Source organism: Bison bison, unplaced genomic scaffold, assembly GCF_000754665.1.
Source record: "Bison bison bison isolate TAMUID 2011002044 unplaced genomic scaffold, Bison_UMD1.0 scf7180017864139, whole genome shotgun sequence".
Classification (NCBI taxonomy): Eukaryota; Metazoa; Chordata; class Mammalia; order Artiodactyla; family Bovidae; genus Bison; species Bison bison.
Window position 1 is genome coordinate 5,726,249 of NW_011494711.1, and position 14,917 is coordinate 5,741,165.

Below are 14,917 nucleotides of genomic sequence, written 5' to 3' on the forward strand. Positions count from 1 at the left end.
TAGAGAAAAAGAGAATTTCAGCAGAGAAGTGCAGACTCTAAAAAGAACCAAATGGAACTTTTAGAAGTAAAAATACAATATTGGAATTAAAGATTTGTTGGACAGGCTGAAAAGTAGCTTAGATTCTGTCACAAAAAAAATTAGGTAATTTACAGGTCAAAAGAAATAACGTAAAGTGAACCACAGAGTTGAAAAAAGAATGAAAAAATAATTTTAGCAACATATGGGACAATAACAAATATTCTAATATGTCTATATCTGGAATTACAGATGGAAGAAATAGAAAATCCAGCAGAGAAATTATTTGAAGAGATAATGGCTAAGGTTTTTCTCAAAATCAATGAAAGATATCAGCCCACAAATATAAGAAACTCAGAGAATCGAAAGTAACACAAATATTATGAAAACCATATCTAGAGCTATACTGGCCACATTCCTACAAACAAAAAGTGAATTGAAAATCTTAAAAGAAGTCAGATCACAAGTTCACATTTCATTTAGAAGAACAATAAGAAGAAATAAAGTTAAATTATCATAAATAATGTAAACTGGAAGCTAATAGACTGATACCTTAAAGTTCTATAAAGGGAAAAAAATCAATCTAAGATTCTATATTTAGCTGAAACATCCTTTGAAACTGAAAGTGAACTAAAGACATTTTCAGATGAACTTCAGAATAAAATCTGAGCCAATCTGTCACCAAAAGACCTGCACTAAAAAAATACTGAAGAAATTTCAAGATAAAGGGAAATTATCCTGGATGGAAGCTTGGAACTTCAGAAAAGAAGGAAGAACCCCAGAAATAAATGTGCAATGATTTTTAAATTTAAAATAATTGTTTAGCTGGTTAGAGTAATAATAATGTATTATGGGGTTTATAAGATATATAGACATATATGAAATGAAATTACTTTCAGGCACAAGTAACAGAGATGCTGTTATTGTTCAGTCACTAAGTCGTATCCAACTCTTTGAGACTCCACGGACTGCAGCATGCCAGGCTTCCCTGTCCTTCACTATCTCCTAGAGTTTGCTCAGACTCATGGCCATTGAGTCGGTGATGCCATTCAACCATCTCATCCTCTGTCACCCCCTACTCCTCCCGCCTTCAATGATTCAGCTCTTCCTGTCTGGTGGTCAAAGTATTAGAGCTTCAACTTCAGCATCAGTCCTTCCAGTGAATATTCAAGGTTGATTTCCTTTAGGACTGACTGGTTTGATCTCCTTGCTGTCCAAGGAACTCTAAAGAGTCTTCTCCAGCACTGCAATTTGAAAAGTATCAATTCTTTTGTACTCAGCCTTCTTTATGGCCCAACTCTCAAATGTGTACATGACTACTGGAAAAACCATAGCTTTGACTATACCAACCTTTGTAGGCAAAGTGAGGTCTGTTGTTTAATAAACTGTCTAGGTAGCTTTTATTCCAAGGAGCAAGCATCTTTTAATTTCGTGGCTGCAGTAACCATCTGCATAGCTGTGCTTTTGCTTATTTTATGGACAAACTGACTAGTTCATCCTAGAGAAACTCACAAGTGAAAATTTTGTCAAACAGATAATCAGTTCATTTCAGTTGCTCAGTCATGTCTGACCCTTTGCCACCCCATGGACTGCAGCACACCAGGCCTCTCTGTCCATCACCAACTCCCTGAGCTTACTCAAACTCAAGTCCACAGAGTCAGTGATGCCATCCAACCATCTCATCCTCTGTCATCCCCTTCTCTTCCTGCCTTCAATCTTTCCCAACATCAGGGTCTTTTCAAATGAGTCAGTTCTTCACATCAGGTGGCCTAAGTATTGGAGTTTCAGCTTCAGCATCAGTCCTTCCAATGCATATTCAGGACTGATTTCCTTCAGAATGGACTGGTTGGATCTCCTTGCAGTCCAAGGGACTCTCAAGAGTCTTCTCCTACACCACAGTTCAAAAGCATCAATTCTTTGGCGCTCAGCTTTCTTTATAGTCCAACTCTCATATCCATACATGATTACTAGAAAAACCCTAGCTTTGACTAGATGGACTTTTGTTGCAAAGTAATGTCTCTGCTTTTTAATGTGCTGTCTAGGTTGGTCATAGCTTTTCTTCCAAGGAGCAAGTGTCTTTTAATTTCATGGCTGCAGTCACCATCTGCAGTGATTTTGGAGACCCAAAAAATAAAGTCTGTCACTGTTTCCATTGTTTCCCCATCTATTTCCCGTGAAGTGATGGGACCAGACCCATGATCTTAGTTTTCTAAATGTTGAGTTTTAAGCCAACTTTTTCACTCTCCTCTTTCACTTTCATCTAGAGGCTCTTTAGTTCTTCTCCATTTTCTGCCATAAAGGTGGTGTCATCTGCATATCTGAGGTTATGGGTATTTCCCCTGGCAATCTTAATTCCAGCTTGTCCTTCATCCAGCCTGGCATTTCATCCAAAGGCATGATGTACTCTGCATATAAGTTAAATAAGCAGGGTGACAAAATACAGCCTTGATGTACTCCTTTCCTGATTTGGAACCAGTCTGTTGTTCCATATCCAGTTCTAACTGTTGCTTCTTCACCTGCATACAGATTTCTCAGGAGGCAGGTCAGGTGATCTGGTATTCCCATCTCTTTCAGAATTTTCCAGTTTGTTGTGATCCACACAGTCAAAGGCTTTGGTGTAGTCAATGAAGCAGAAGTAGAAAATTTTCTGGAACTCTCTTACTTTTTCAATGATTCAGCGGATGTTGTCAATTTGATCTCTGGTTTCTCTGCCTTTTCTAAATCCAGCTTGAACATCTGGAAGTTCACAGTTCACGAACTGTTGAAGCCTGGCTTGGAGAATTTTGATCATTACTTTGCTAGCGTGTGAGATGAGTGCAATGTGCAGTAGTTTGAGCATTCTTTGGCATTGCCTTTCTTTGGGACTGGAATGAAAACTGACCTTTTCCAGTCCTGTGGCCACTGCTGAGTTTTCCAAACTTGCTGGCATATTGAGTGCAGCACAGAGATAATTCTAGCCTATTGTTACACAAAGTGTTGTGTTACTATTTCCAAATCCTTTGTAGGTTTTGTGGGGGAAGGTCATGTAAATGAGACTAGACATGCAGGAAAGGGGTATAACATGGAGAACCTCAAAAGCAGACTTGAGTACATGTGGGCCATTGAAAGCACTGGATCTGGGATGTGGCATGACCAGAAATGTGTCTTCTGATACTGATGAAATTTCAAAACCATTTTTTTAGTATAGAGGAAAGCCACCAAATTCTTTAAGGGCTTTCCCCACTGCCATGAATTATTTAAGGATAGACATTCATTTCTATAGACCCAATTTCCCTTCACCTATTCATGATGATGATTATGCACTGGTGTACTCAAATTCCACAAACCTTTTTTAATAATCTGCATAGTTGTTCTCATACCAAAAGCCTTCATTCATAGACTTCAGTCCTCTCTGATTTTCATAAAGGCAGTTTAGTTTCCAAGACAACTGATTTTTCTCCTTACATTACCCACTTACATACAGTGTTATACTAAGTCCCTCTTTATTCAGAGAGTCATTAAAGGTTTAGTCTTTGAAGGACTTCAGTGGTGGTCTAGTGATTAAAACTCTGATCTCCCAATGCAGAGGACATAGCTTCAGTCCCTGGTCAGGGAACTAAGATCCCACATGCCATATGATGCAACCAAAAAATAAAATAAAATTTAAATTTAAAAAATTTTTTTACTAAAAAAGATCTAGCTTTTGAGTTTCTATGTTTTTGGTATCACAGATTTTTATTTTTTCCATTTTCATATCACAAAATTTTACTTTGTTATCATTTGTTCATATGTGTGATCATTTACTTCATAACTTGAGAGTTCCTTTAAGCATTCTCTCCCTACCCAACTAGTTCTTTCACGTCCCTCCATCTACCTTTGGTTATTTGGTATTTTTCCTTTGTATGTTTCTGTTGATCTTTATCATCTTATTCTTTTCTTCCTTTCTCCCTCAAGTTTTCCCTTGATTATATTACCCTTTTGCAACCATTAAAACTTTTCCTCAAACAGAGAAAAAAGTCTTAAGTTCTAGCTCCTGAAGAGGATAATTCAGTAGGTCACAGAGAGGCCTACTAATCTGATTTATTAACTAGCAACTTACCAAAGTTTTCTGTGGACAGCTAGGTTTAGAAAATATTGAATATCTGTCAAATTTAAAGTGTAGTACCATTAACTCACTGATTTTTTTTAAATTTTATTTTATTTTTAAACTTTACATAATTGTGTTAGTTTTGCCAATACATCATGAGGCACTTCCTTGAAGAACCCACCAAATATTAAAATTCTAGAAATCCCACTTTCACTTCTGCAACCATAACCAAAATTGATTGTTGAACTTATTTTATTTTAAATGTTATTTTATTACTTTATTTCCTTTGCCTTTTTCTTCTTGTGCCTTGCCAGAGGTATTTTTACATTTTCTCTCTCCTCAGAGCTTTGTCTTGAAGCCTGGCGTGGCAGCAATGAAAATTTACCTCTTGGGTGTCTTCTTGGTGGGAGCATCATTGACTGTTGGCTGTGGCTGCTGCCGCTCTAGATCAAACATTGTGTTTGTGCTGGCGCCAAGCCTCTTTCATCCTGGCCGCAGACAATGACTGAGCATGGTAGGAGTACTGATGCAGACGACCATTCCTGTCAGATGCAGGACTCCTCCAAGGGGTGACATTAGCTCAAGGACTGCCCATTAGCCTGGCTAAATTTTTAAAGTATCAGCCCAAGACTCTTCCTACTCATTCCTCCTTCCTTCCCTTTCTCTTTTCCTGGGATCAGACCTTCCTCGTGGTCTGAAGACTATCCTCCCCTTCTCCTGATCCTTCTCTGTATTCTTTACAGACATCTCTCTACCTCTTCCCCAATAAATCTCTTACATCCCATCTTGATGACAGGTTTCATGAAGTCTGAGGTCTTGTCAGCTGAACTATAGCAATTGTTCCTCTGCTGCTCACATGGTGCTAATACATCTGTGACTAGCTCTCTGATCAAACCCTGTGAAGTTTGTTTACATATACTCTCTCTCCACATGAACTTTTGTTTACAAACAAACAAAAATGGTGTTTTGTCCATATTTGAAATACTCTAAATATCCATATATTATCACCAAGAAATATATCCTCACTCAAAGCACCTCCAGTGCTAACTCTTAGAAGCCCATCAAAATTGCCATTGGAAGGTAATTAGCCTCATCTTGCTCTGCTAACAATCTCAACTGTATACTCTGGCAGAAATCCCAAACCTGCCTGAAACTGTTGCAAGAATTATTAGCATACTATGAAGACCTTTCAATTTACAAAAACTGAAATGGTCTAGAGCAACAGTTCTCACACCTTAGTGGGTATTAAAAATACCTGGAAGGCTCTTTGGAACGCAGGTTGGTAGGCTCTATGTCAAGAGATTCTATTCAGGTAGGTCTGAGGTAAGACTTGAAGATTTGTTTTACTAGTAAGTTCCCAGGTAATATTGGAGCTGTTGATCTGAGAATCATACCTTGGGAATAACTGATTTAGAACAATGATTCACAAATGTCCACATGCAAAAGAACCATTAGGGAGCTTGTCTTAACTACAAAGTCCTGGACCATTACTCCCATCCATGCAACCCAGAAAGCTTGACTGGATAGGGCTGCAATGATCCAAGAAGGCTAAACATTTTAAAAAGTCCTCTGCTGATTCTGTTGACAGCAGACCAGACTTTTGCTTTACATTTTTAAAAAGTTCCCTAGGTGATTAAACATTCAGTCAGGGCTAAGAATCAGTGCTTTGGTACAGGGGTCCCCAACCTCTGATTATCTGAGGTAGAACAGATATAATAACAATAGAAATAAAGTGTACAATAAATGTAATGCTCTTGAGTCATCCCCAAACCATCCTTCCTACCTCAGTCCATGGAAAAATTGTCTTCCATGAAACCACTCCCTGGTGTCAAAAAGGCTGGAGACCTCTACTTTGGTACTCTCTGCCTTTCAAATGATTTGGCAGTACTTCTAACCATTCAGTATTTTTTATCTCCTTTCCCCTCTCTGCAACTTGAATAATTGGTGTGAATCCCTCCATAAATTACAGTCCTACAGTGTTATCTACCCAGCATCCTCTTCCTACCACCACCTCCTGCTGCTACTGCTGCTGCTAAGTCGCTTCAGTCATGTCTGACTCTGTGCGACCCCATAAACAGCAGCCCACCAGGCTCCCTAGTCCCTGGGATTCTCCAGGCAAGAACACTGGAGTGGGTTGCCATTTCCTTCTCCAATGCATGAAAGTGAAAAGTGAAAATGAAGTCACTCAGTCACGTCCAGCTCTTAGCGACCCCATGGACTGCAGCCTACCAGGCTCCTCCGTCCATGGGATTTTTCAGGCAAGAGTACTGGGGACCACCACCTCCTACCTCTCCCCAATTACCATATCCACAGCCCCTCATCACTATTGGTTTGTAGGCGTCTGATCCATGCTAAGCCATTAAAACTCAGGAGCAGTTAGCTGTTCTTGCCTTCCTTGTAAACAATACAAGCAATGAAAACCAAAGGTAAGGAACAGAAGAATAAGGATGCCCTGCGTGCAAGTTAAGTCGCTTCAGTCATGTCCAACTCTTTGAGAACCCATGGACTGCAGCCCACCAGTCTCCTCTGTCCATGGGATTCTCCAGTCAAGAATATTGAAGTGGGTTGCCAAGGCCTTGCCCAGGGGATCTTCCAAACCCAGGATCAAACCCACGTTTTCTATGGCTCCAGCACTGGTGCCACCTGGGAAGCCCAAAGACACTCTATGAGAGAGTAAAGTACAGTTGAATACAACTAGATACAGTTGTTACTGAGCCACAGATGCTACCTAGTGTTTACTTCTGTGATAAGTTTCATATCCTTAAAAAAAATCTGTTATTTATTTTTGCTACACTTATCTGACTTAAAGATCTATAACTTGTAGTCAAAAGAGTCTTACTGACATTACTAAAATACATGTACTCCTCCTCATTGACAAGACCTGATCCCCATGACACCCTATGAAAGAGGGAAGATATTTTATGGATTAAAAAAATGAGGGACTGAAGGATTAAGAAATTTGCCTATAGTCACACAGAAAGATATGGCCGAAAGCAGAACTGAAACTGTTAAGTGGTGTCTTTCTTTTACACTGAACAGCCTCTCCAAGCATAAATTTGATTACCTAAAACACCCAAAGGCTTCATAGTGGCTTCTTGTAAAGTAGTGTATGTGGAACTACTAAGCGAAACCTGTGAGAACAAATTGGAATTTCCAAGGATTATTTAGTTATTGCTAATCCATTGAATTAAACACTATGCTTGCACTTGGCAGACAGACATCTCCAGGGTCTGTCCTTCGTGGTTTCTGCCCCTCCTTTGAAAAGGTCAAGTGCACTAATGGCTTGCCTTCAGTCTTCATCAGCTAAGCATAAAAATCTTACTGGAAGAAGAGTCCCTGACCTATCGAATAGTGAACCCAATTGTACTGTTAATGTGTGTGGAATCCACAAGTTGGCCACAATGCTTGCTGAACCACAGCCCAGGCACACGCCTTGACTTTTATGGCACTTGAATAATGATGTTGCACTTTAAAAGGTATGAGGGGGTTTTAAAAATTCTGGTCTTATACCAAGTTTTTTCCACTTCATGTAAAAGGAATATTTTCCATCTATCTATGTGAAAGGGTACAGGAGGAAGCATAGGGAAAGACAAGGGAAATTCTTCTTGTCTATGCTTTTTCTATCTTGAAACATGACCTACTCCTTGAGATGTTGGACATACTTAAATAACCCCATCAGAATTCGCAATTGCCAGAACTTGCTGTCTACTAAAAGCCAGACTTTCTCTATAAAAGAGCTGTCTCGAAAAATGAATGGAATCTACAAAGTTACTAGTCATTTTCATTAATCTAAGTCTCCAGACAAAATTTCAAAAACACTTAGATAAGCACTGTAACAAAATCCCATACAGAAATTTTTTAAATTTATTTTTAATTGGAGGATAATTGCTTTACAAGGTTGTGTTGGTTTCTGCCATACAACAATATGAATCAGCTATAAGTATATGTATATCCTTTCCCTCTTGAACCTCCCTCCCACCCCATCATCCCAACCCACCCTTTACCTTGTCACAGAGTATCAGATTAAGCTCTCTGTGTTATATAACAACTTCCCATTAGCTGTCTATTTCATATATGTTTTGGTATACATTCCAATGCCACTTTCTCAATTCCTCCCACCCTCTCCTTCCCTCACTGTGTCCACAAGTCTGTTCTCTGTATCTGTGTCTCTATTCCTGCCCTGCAAACAGGTTCAGCAGGACCATTTTTCTAGGTTCCATATGCATGCACTAACATACAATATTTGTTTTTCTCTTTCTGACTTACTTCATTCTTTATAACAGGCTCTAGGTTCATCCACCTCACTAGAACTGATTCAAATGCATTTCTTTATATGGTTGAGTAATATTCCTTTGTATAAATGTACCACAACTTCTTTATCCATTCATCTATCAATGGACATCTAGGTTGCTTCCATGTTCTAGCACACAGAGATTTGAAAATGAATATAATGCATGTATTTCCATTATCATGTGTCACAAGCACAAAAAAATAATATCTGTTTTTCCTCCAGGATATTAAACTCAAAATATTGCGTGGGTAACTCAAAATATTGTACAGTATCTGTGGATTGGCAGTTATGGGTTATATAGATAACCAGATGTATTCTAATTCTTAAAGGGATGGGAATACCAGACCACCTTACCTGCCTCCTAAGAAATCTGTATGCAGGTGAAGAAGCAACAGTTAGAACTGGACATGGAACAAGACTGGTTCTGAGTTGGGAAAGGAGTATGTCAAGGCTGTATATTGTCACCCTGCATATCTAACTTATATGCAGAGTATATCATGTAAAATGCTGGGCTGGATGAAGCACAAGCTGGAATCAAGATTGCTGGACTCAAGATAACCTCAGATATGCAGATGACACCACTCTTACAGCAAAAAGCAAAGAAGAACTAAAGAGCCTCTTGATGAAAGTGAAAGAGAAGAGTGAAAGAGTTGAGTGAAAAACTGAACATTCAGAAAACTAAGATCATGGCATTTGATCCCATCACTTCATGACAAATAGATGGGAAAACAATGGAAACAGTGACAGACTACTTTCTTGGGTTCCAAAATCACTGCAGATGGTGACTGCAGCCATGAAATTAAAAGATACTTGCTGCTTGGAAGAAAAGCTATGACCAAACTAGACATATATTAAAAAGCAGAAACATTACTTTGCCAACAAACGTCCATCTAACCAAAGCTACGGTTTTTCCAATAATCGTGTATGAATGTGAGAGTTGGACTATAAACAAAGCTGAGCATCATAGAGTTGATGCTTTTGAACTGTGGTATTTGAGAAGACTCTTTAGCGTCCCTTGGACTGCAAGAAGATCCAACCAGTCAATCCTGAAGGAAATCAGTCCTGAATATTCATTGGAAGGACTGATGCTGAAGCTGAAACTCCAATACTTTGGCCACCTGATGCAAAGAACTGACTCATTTGAAAAGACCCTGATACTGGGAAAGATTGAAGTCAGGAGGAAAAGGGGATGACAGAGAATGAGATGGTTGGATGGCATCACTGACTAAATTGACATGAGTTTGAGTAAACTTAGGGAGTTGGTGATGGACAGGGAAGTCTGGAGTGCTGAAGTCCATGGGGTGGCAAAGAGTCAGACATGACTGAGCGACTGAACTGAACAGAACTGAGATGTTTTCTGGGGTAGGGGGGTGTTCTGAATAATCTGATCCCAGTATGATATGAAATTAACCACAGAAGGAATGTTCCCCTCTTGTGAAAAGGAAAATGTAAGAAAACTTGACTCGTAAAGAGCATGGCTTAAAAGGAGACACTATAAACAGAAAAAGAGCAGCTACATATATAATTCAACATGTTTTGCATAATTAGCTTTCTTCTGTTTTAAAATAGTAAAACCAAGAAATTTTCATTTCTATCTTAGTCTGTCCAGGCTGCTATAACTAAATCCCACAGACAGAGTGGCTTATAAGAAAGTGAAATTTCTCATTGATCTGGAGGCTGGAAGTCTGAAATCAGGGTGCCACAATGGTCAGGTGAGGGCCCTCTTTTGGGTTGCAGACTCCTCATGGAGGCTGGGCTAGGGAGCCCTGTTGGCCCTCTTTTATAAAGTTACTAATCTTAATCACCTTCTAAAGGCTCCACTTTCAAATATCATTACCTTGAGGATTCGGTTTCCAACAAGTGAATTCTGGGGGGAAGCAAGCATATTCAGACCATAGCAATCCCCTTTCAGTGGTAGTAATAACTATTGTCACAGTACTTGTGCTGTGTGTCAGGGTCTGTTCAAATATTACCACACTTTAGCATCATTATTATCACCCTAGTATATATTAGATGCTGTTGTGTAGTCTCTCAGTCATGTCCAACTCCTTTGTGACCCCATGGACTGTAGCCTGCCAGGTTCCTCTGTCCATGGGATTTCCCAGGCCAGAGTACTGGATGTGTTGCCATTTCCTTCTCCAGGGGATCTTCTTGACCTAAGGATTGAATCTACATCTCCTGCATTGGTAGGCGAATTCTTTACCACTGAGCCACCTGGGAAGCCACTTTATATTAATATTAGTTACCTGTATAAAAATTAACCCCCAAGTGGACAGCTTAAAACAGTAACAATACCTCAGTTTCTGTGGGTTAGGAAGTCAAGACACAGATTATCTGGGTACCTCAGGAATCTTGGCAGGCCTCAGGTCTTCACCAGCTATCACCTAGAGACATCAGTTCCTGGGCTATATGCGCCTTTTGATACAACTTCTCACAACACAGCAACTTGTTCCCCTTAGAGATATTACTGAATAAACTCCCAAGAGAGAATCTTCAACCTTGGACATAACCTTGTGAATGACATTCTACCACTTTTCCCGTATTCTATTCATTCAACCCAGTTGACATTCAAGGGGAGAGAATTGCACAGGTACGCAAATACTGGGTGGTGGGGATCACTGGGGCTATCTTAAAGCCTTCCTACCAGAGAGTTTATATTATTTTAACAATTGAGGAAACAAAGGCTCAGTGGAGATAAACAGCCTGCCCAAGATATTTGGCTCTTTCGTGATGAAACAGAGATTCATTTCTAGGCTGCTAGAGACCAGAAATCAAGTTCTTAATCAATGTGCTATGGGAAAACATAAATATATTTTAAGAAATTAATCTTTTCTTTTTACTGAACTCTTTTGATGACCATTTCTCCTCCTGTAGGAAAAGTAAAAGCCAAATAATGGCAATAATTTAGATTTATCAACTGCATTGCACTATTAGACATACAGATATATAGTGCTAGACTTTTGGCATATTGTTATGCATTTCAGTATCTAGCAATTTTCTCAAGCCCATCAATCTTTTGGGTGTTTATAACAGCCAATACAATAAGAAATGATCAAAACACATTTTAGTGTGTTTTATGGATTAGTATTCTAAGAAATGTTTATTTGGCTTAAAGTTAATGTGAAGGAAGGAAATGAAACTTTGCAGAGTCAGCTTTATTAGAGAATGATTACAAACGCCTAATCTCAACTGAGTTATTGCACTACAGTTGGAGAATTGAAATTTCTTCTTTTATCTCAAGAAGAAACAGATGAAGGGCCCCTTAAGGTCATGGAATGATAGTCATTTATTGCCAACAAAGTACTGATGCCCTGAGATTTCTTACTTAGGTTGAAATGCTAGCCAAGTGTTGAACAGTAGGTGAGTCCAGAGAGCAAGGGGAGGGAGGTGGGAGGGGGGTTCAGGATGGGGAGCACGTGTACACCCGTGGCAGATTCATGTTGATGTATGGCAAAACCAATACAATATTGTAAAATAATTAACCTCCAATTAAAATAATTAAATTAAAAAAAACAAACAAACCTAGAGCTAGGTTGTCATAGGTGCAAGTTTTATCACAATACAGGAATTCACACCAGGGCAAAACCAGAAGCTTTCTGACAACTGCATTATGGGTTCAAGCAGGCCCTCTGTGCAAACCGAATGGCCTGTGTCCTAGTCAGTACAGAGGAATTATCCAACTGTTACCCTTCTTCCAACTGAAGGTGTCACAGCTGAACTACTACATGAGGGTTTTCATTCTTATGTATTGTTCCTGTGAAGAAAACTATGACATTACCAACAGTCTTAAGATACTCACCGCCATTTCTTTAACACCTAACACATTGCCAGTTCTTAATAAATGTTTAAGAACTGCCTTGCATTTTTATGAACATGTGGGTGGTTTTAGCTGTGGATTTTCATCTGTATATTGATTGGGACCAGCTGGCAACATAAGTGACAAAATTCTGAGAGACAGGTTGCTTGTTCACAATGTACTTCATTCAGCAAAAGGAGAAAAGGGTATAAATTTTTCAAGACAGTTCATCCTTATGGGATTTCCAGATCACCAGCATCTAAACTTTGAGGATTATTCTTTAAATCACACTTTTGTTTTCCACTTATCCATGAGGCTATCTGAAAATCCAATTTATACTGGAGAACATTCTCATTGCAGTATTTAGATAAAAACATTTCATACCTGCAAATCTAGTCATCTGTTTAATAGCTCCCTTCATCATTAAAGAGGTGAAGAAGGAAAAATGTATTTCTTTTCAGAAAATTTTATTAATATTACTAAAGAGTTTGATGTGATTGTACCTCTTATTATAATCCACATTTCTATATTTCTATTACATTGCATTATTTAACCCACAAGGTATTATTACTCAGAAAAGTGTGTCATTTACACTGAGTAAATGTCAGAGTAACCATCAGTTCTTATGCCATGTGAAAATAAAAAATGACATTGACTATGAATTGCAAGGTAAAACATTACCATGTAGAAACAAACATGAAAATCTGAACAGCTAAATTGGCCAGAAACATTTTTAAAATAAACAGCCAAATGATACATTTTCACATAATAATTTTAAAATTTTTTAAAAATCCTATTGAGTTTGTACAATTAGTTGGGCCTGATATCACCAAAGCTGGGAGCCAAAGTTTGTCTCTTCTTTATTGATCCACCCTTATTTTATCAGTATTTTTGTTTTGCTTCTTTTGAGCTATTTCGGAGGAGAGTAAATTAGGATTACTGATATTTGAACTGTCAGGAAAGAAAGAAGGGGGTCGGGGCGGGGGTGCGGTGGTATGATGCAAGGAGAATCCGGAAGTCAGTTCTGTTCACACTTAATCTTGACCACACCTCTCCTTTCTCCATCAAGTGCAAAGACACTGCCAATGACTCCTACTCAGCAATTCACACTGTTTGAGTTGTTTTGTTTACAATTAACCAGTCTTATCATGTTTACCATGAAGAATAATAACCAATATTCCTTGAGTGCTAAATGCTCAGCACAGTATCTATCAATAATTTAATCTTCACCACTATAATCCCAAGGAGGTAATAGTGTTATCCCCATTTACAGAGGAGGAAAGTGAGGTTTCTGGGTCAAGTGCCTTGTCTAACTTCATAGAAGTAGTAAATGATTCAGCTAGAATTAGCAGCCAGGTCTTTCTAACTCCATACTCTAACCTGCTGCTCACGTATTTTTGATATGGTCATTGGGAACTAAGGACGCCATCAGGATCACAGTCAATGTTATTCATTCAAAGGCAAGAGAAACAAAGCTATGATTTTTGGTTTATGCAAACCACAAATTCTAACATGCCTAATCATACAATGGAAAAATAGCGAGTAATATTCAGCTGTGAATTAGCACAATGACATTCTACCTACAAGATTATCAAAGCATTCTTTAAAAGTAAAATAAAGCAGAAAAAAAGTTCCTCTTTGTCAAACTTTACATTTACCCATGAACCTCCACATTGAGATTATTTGTGGTTTCAATACATATACACAATAAGGTATTTCATATTGCATCATCATGTTTTCTCAAACATCTAAACAAAATACCATATCTGTCAAGAATTAATCCTAACTTCACCAACTCCAACAAATTTTTAAAGATATATCACACTTAATTCAAAATAAATGTCAATATTTTCTTTGGGGGGGTTAATTACACAATTAACATTTCCATCAGTATGAATGCCTTTTATTTTACCTTGTTTTGTTTTTTTAAGCATTTAGTCCACTGGCTTGATCCTGAAGCCATGAATGAAGCCAAAAACCCTGCCTCATGGCTTTAGTTACTGCTGAAAATGCAACTGTATTTTCTGTTTCACAAAATCTGTCACATGGTTGAACACATGCCACCAAACTGCCATGACTTAGCACTGCACTGTGGCATGCTCTTCTCATTCATTAAACTGACTTCCCATTGTCTTAAGGAAAGAGCATAGACATTAAAGACAAATGTTATATTTCTATAAGTAGACGTTTTTAAACCTTCTGCTGTTTACAGCCAAGATTCAGATTCTTGGCTCTGGGGTCCAGACTACTCTCACATAAACTTGTTTCAGAACATGTGCTCTACATTTGTTTCCTAGGATGCAAATGGCTTGGGCATGTGCTGACTAAAATTCTTCACACCAAGGGGATTTAGGTAGATTCCTATAGTTTGGCAAACATTCTGCTATGATATTTGGGTAAAGATCATAAAGTAATGTTTTTATCATCTTCCTGACACCTAACCATTGGACAGCTTTTCAGATTGTTTCCAGCCAATTTTATTAAAATACTGAATCAAGCTTCACACTAGAATGAATGTGTATAATATTGAGCTCAGACAATATCTTTTGGATATATCAAGAATAAATTTCCACATCCACTTAAATATATTATTGATGAGGATGAGCTTTCTGCCTAAAAGAACTCTGATGCAACAGGGCAGAGCCACACATGTAGTCAAAATAGATGAGTGATAGGCTTCCCTTCAGGGATGCTGTATGTGAGGAAACTTGGAGGGAAAAAGCAATAATATTGCTTTCTGTTAACA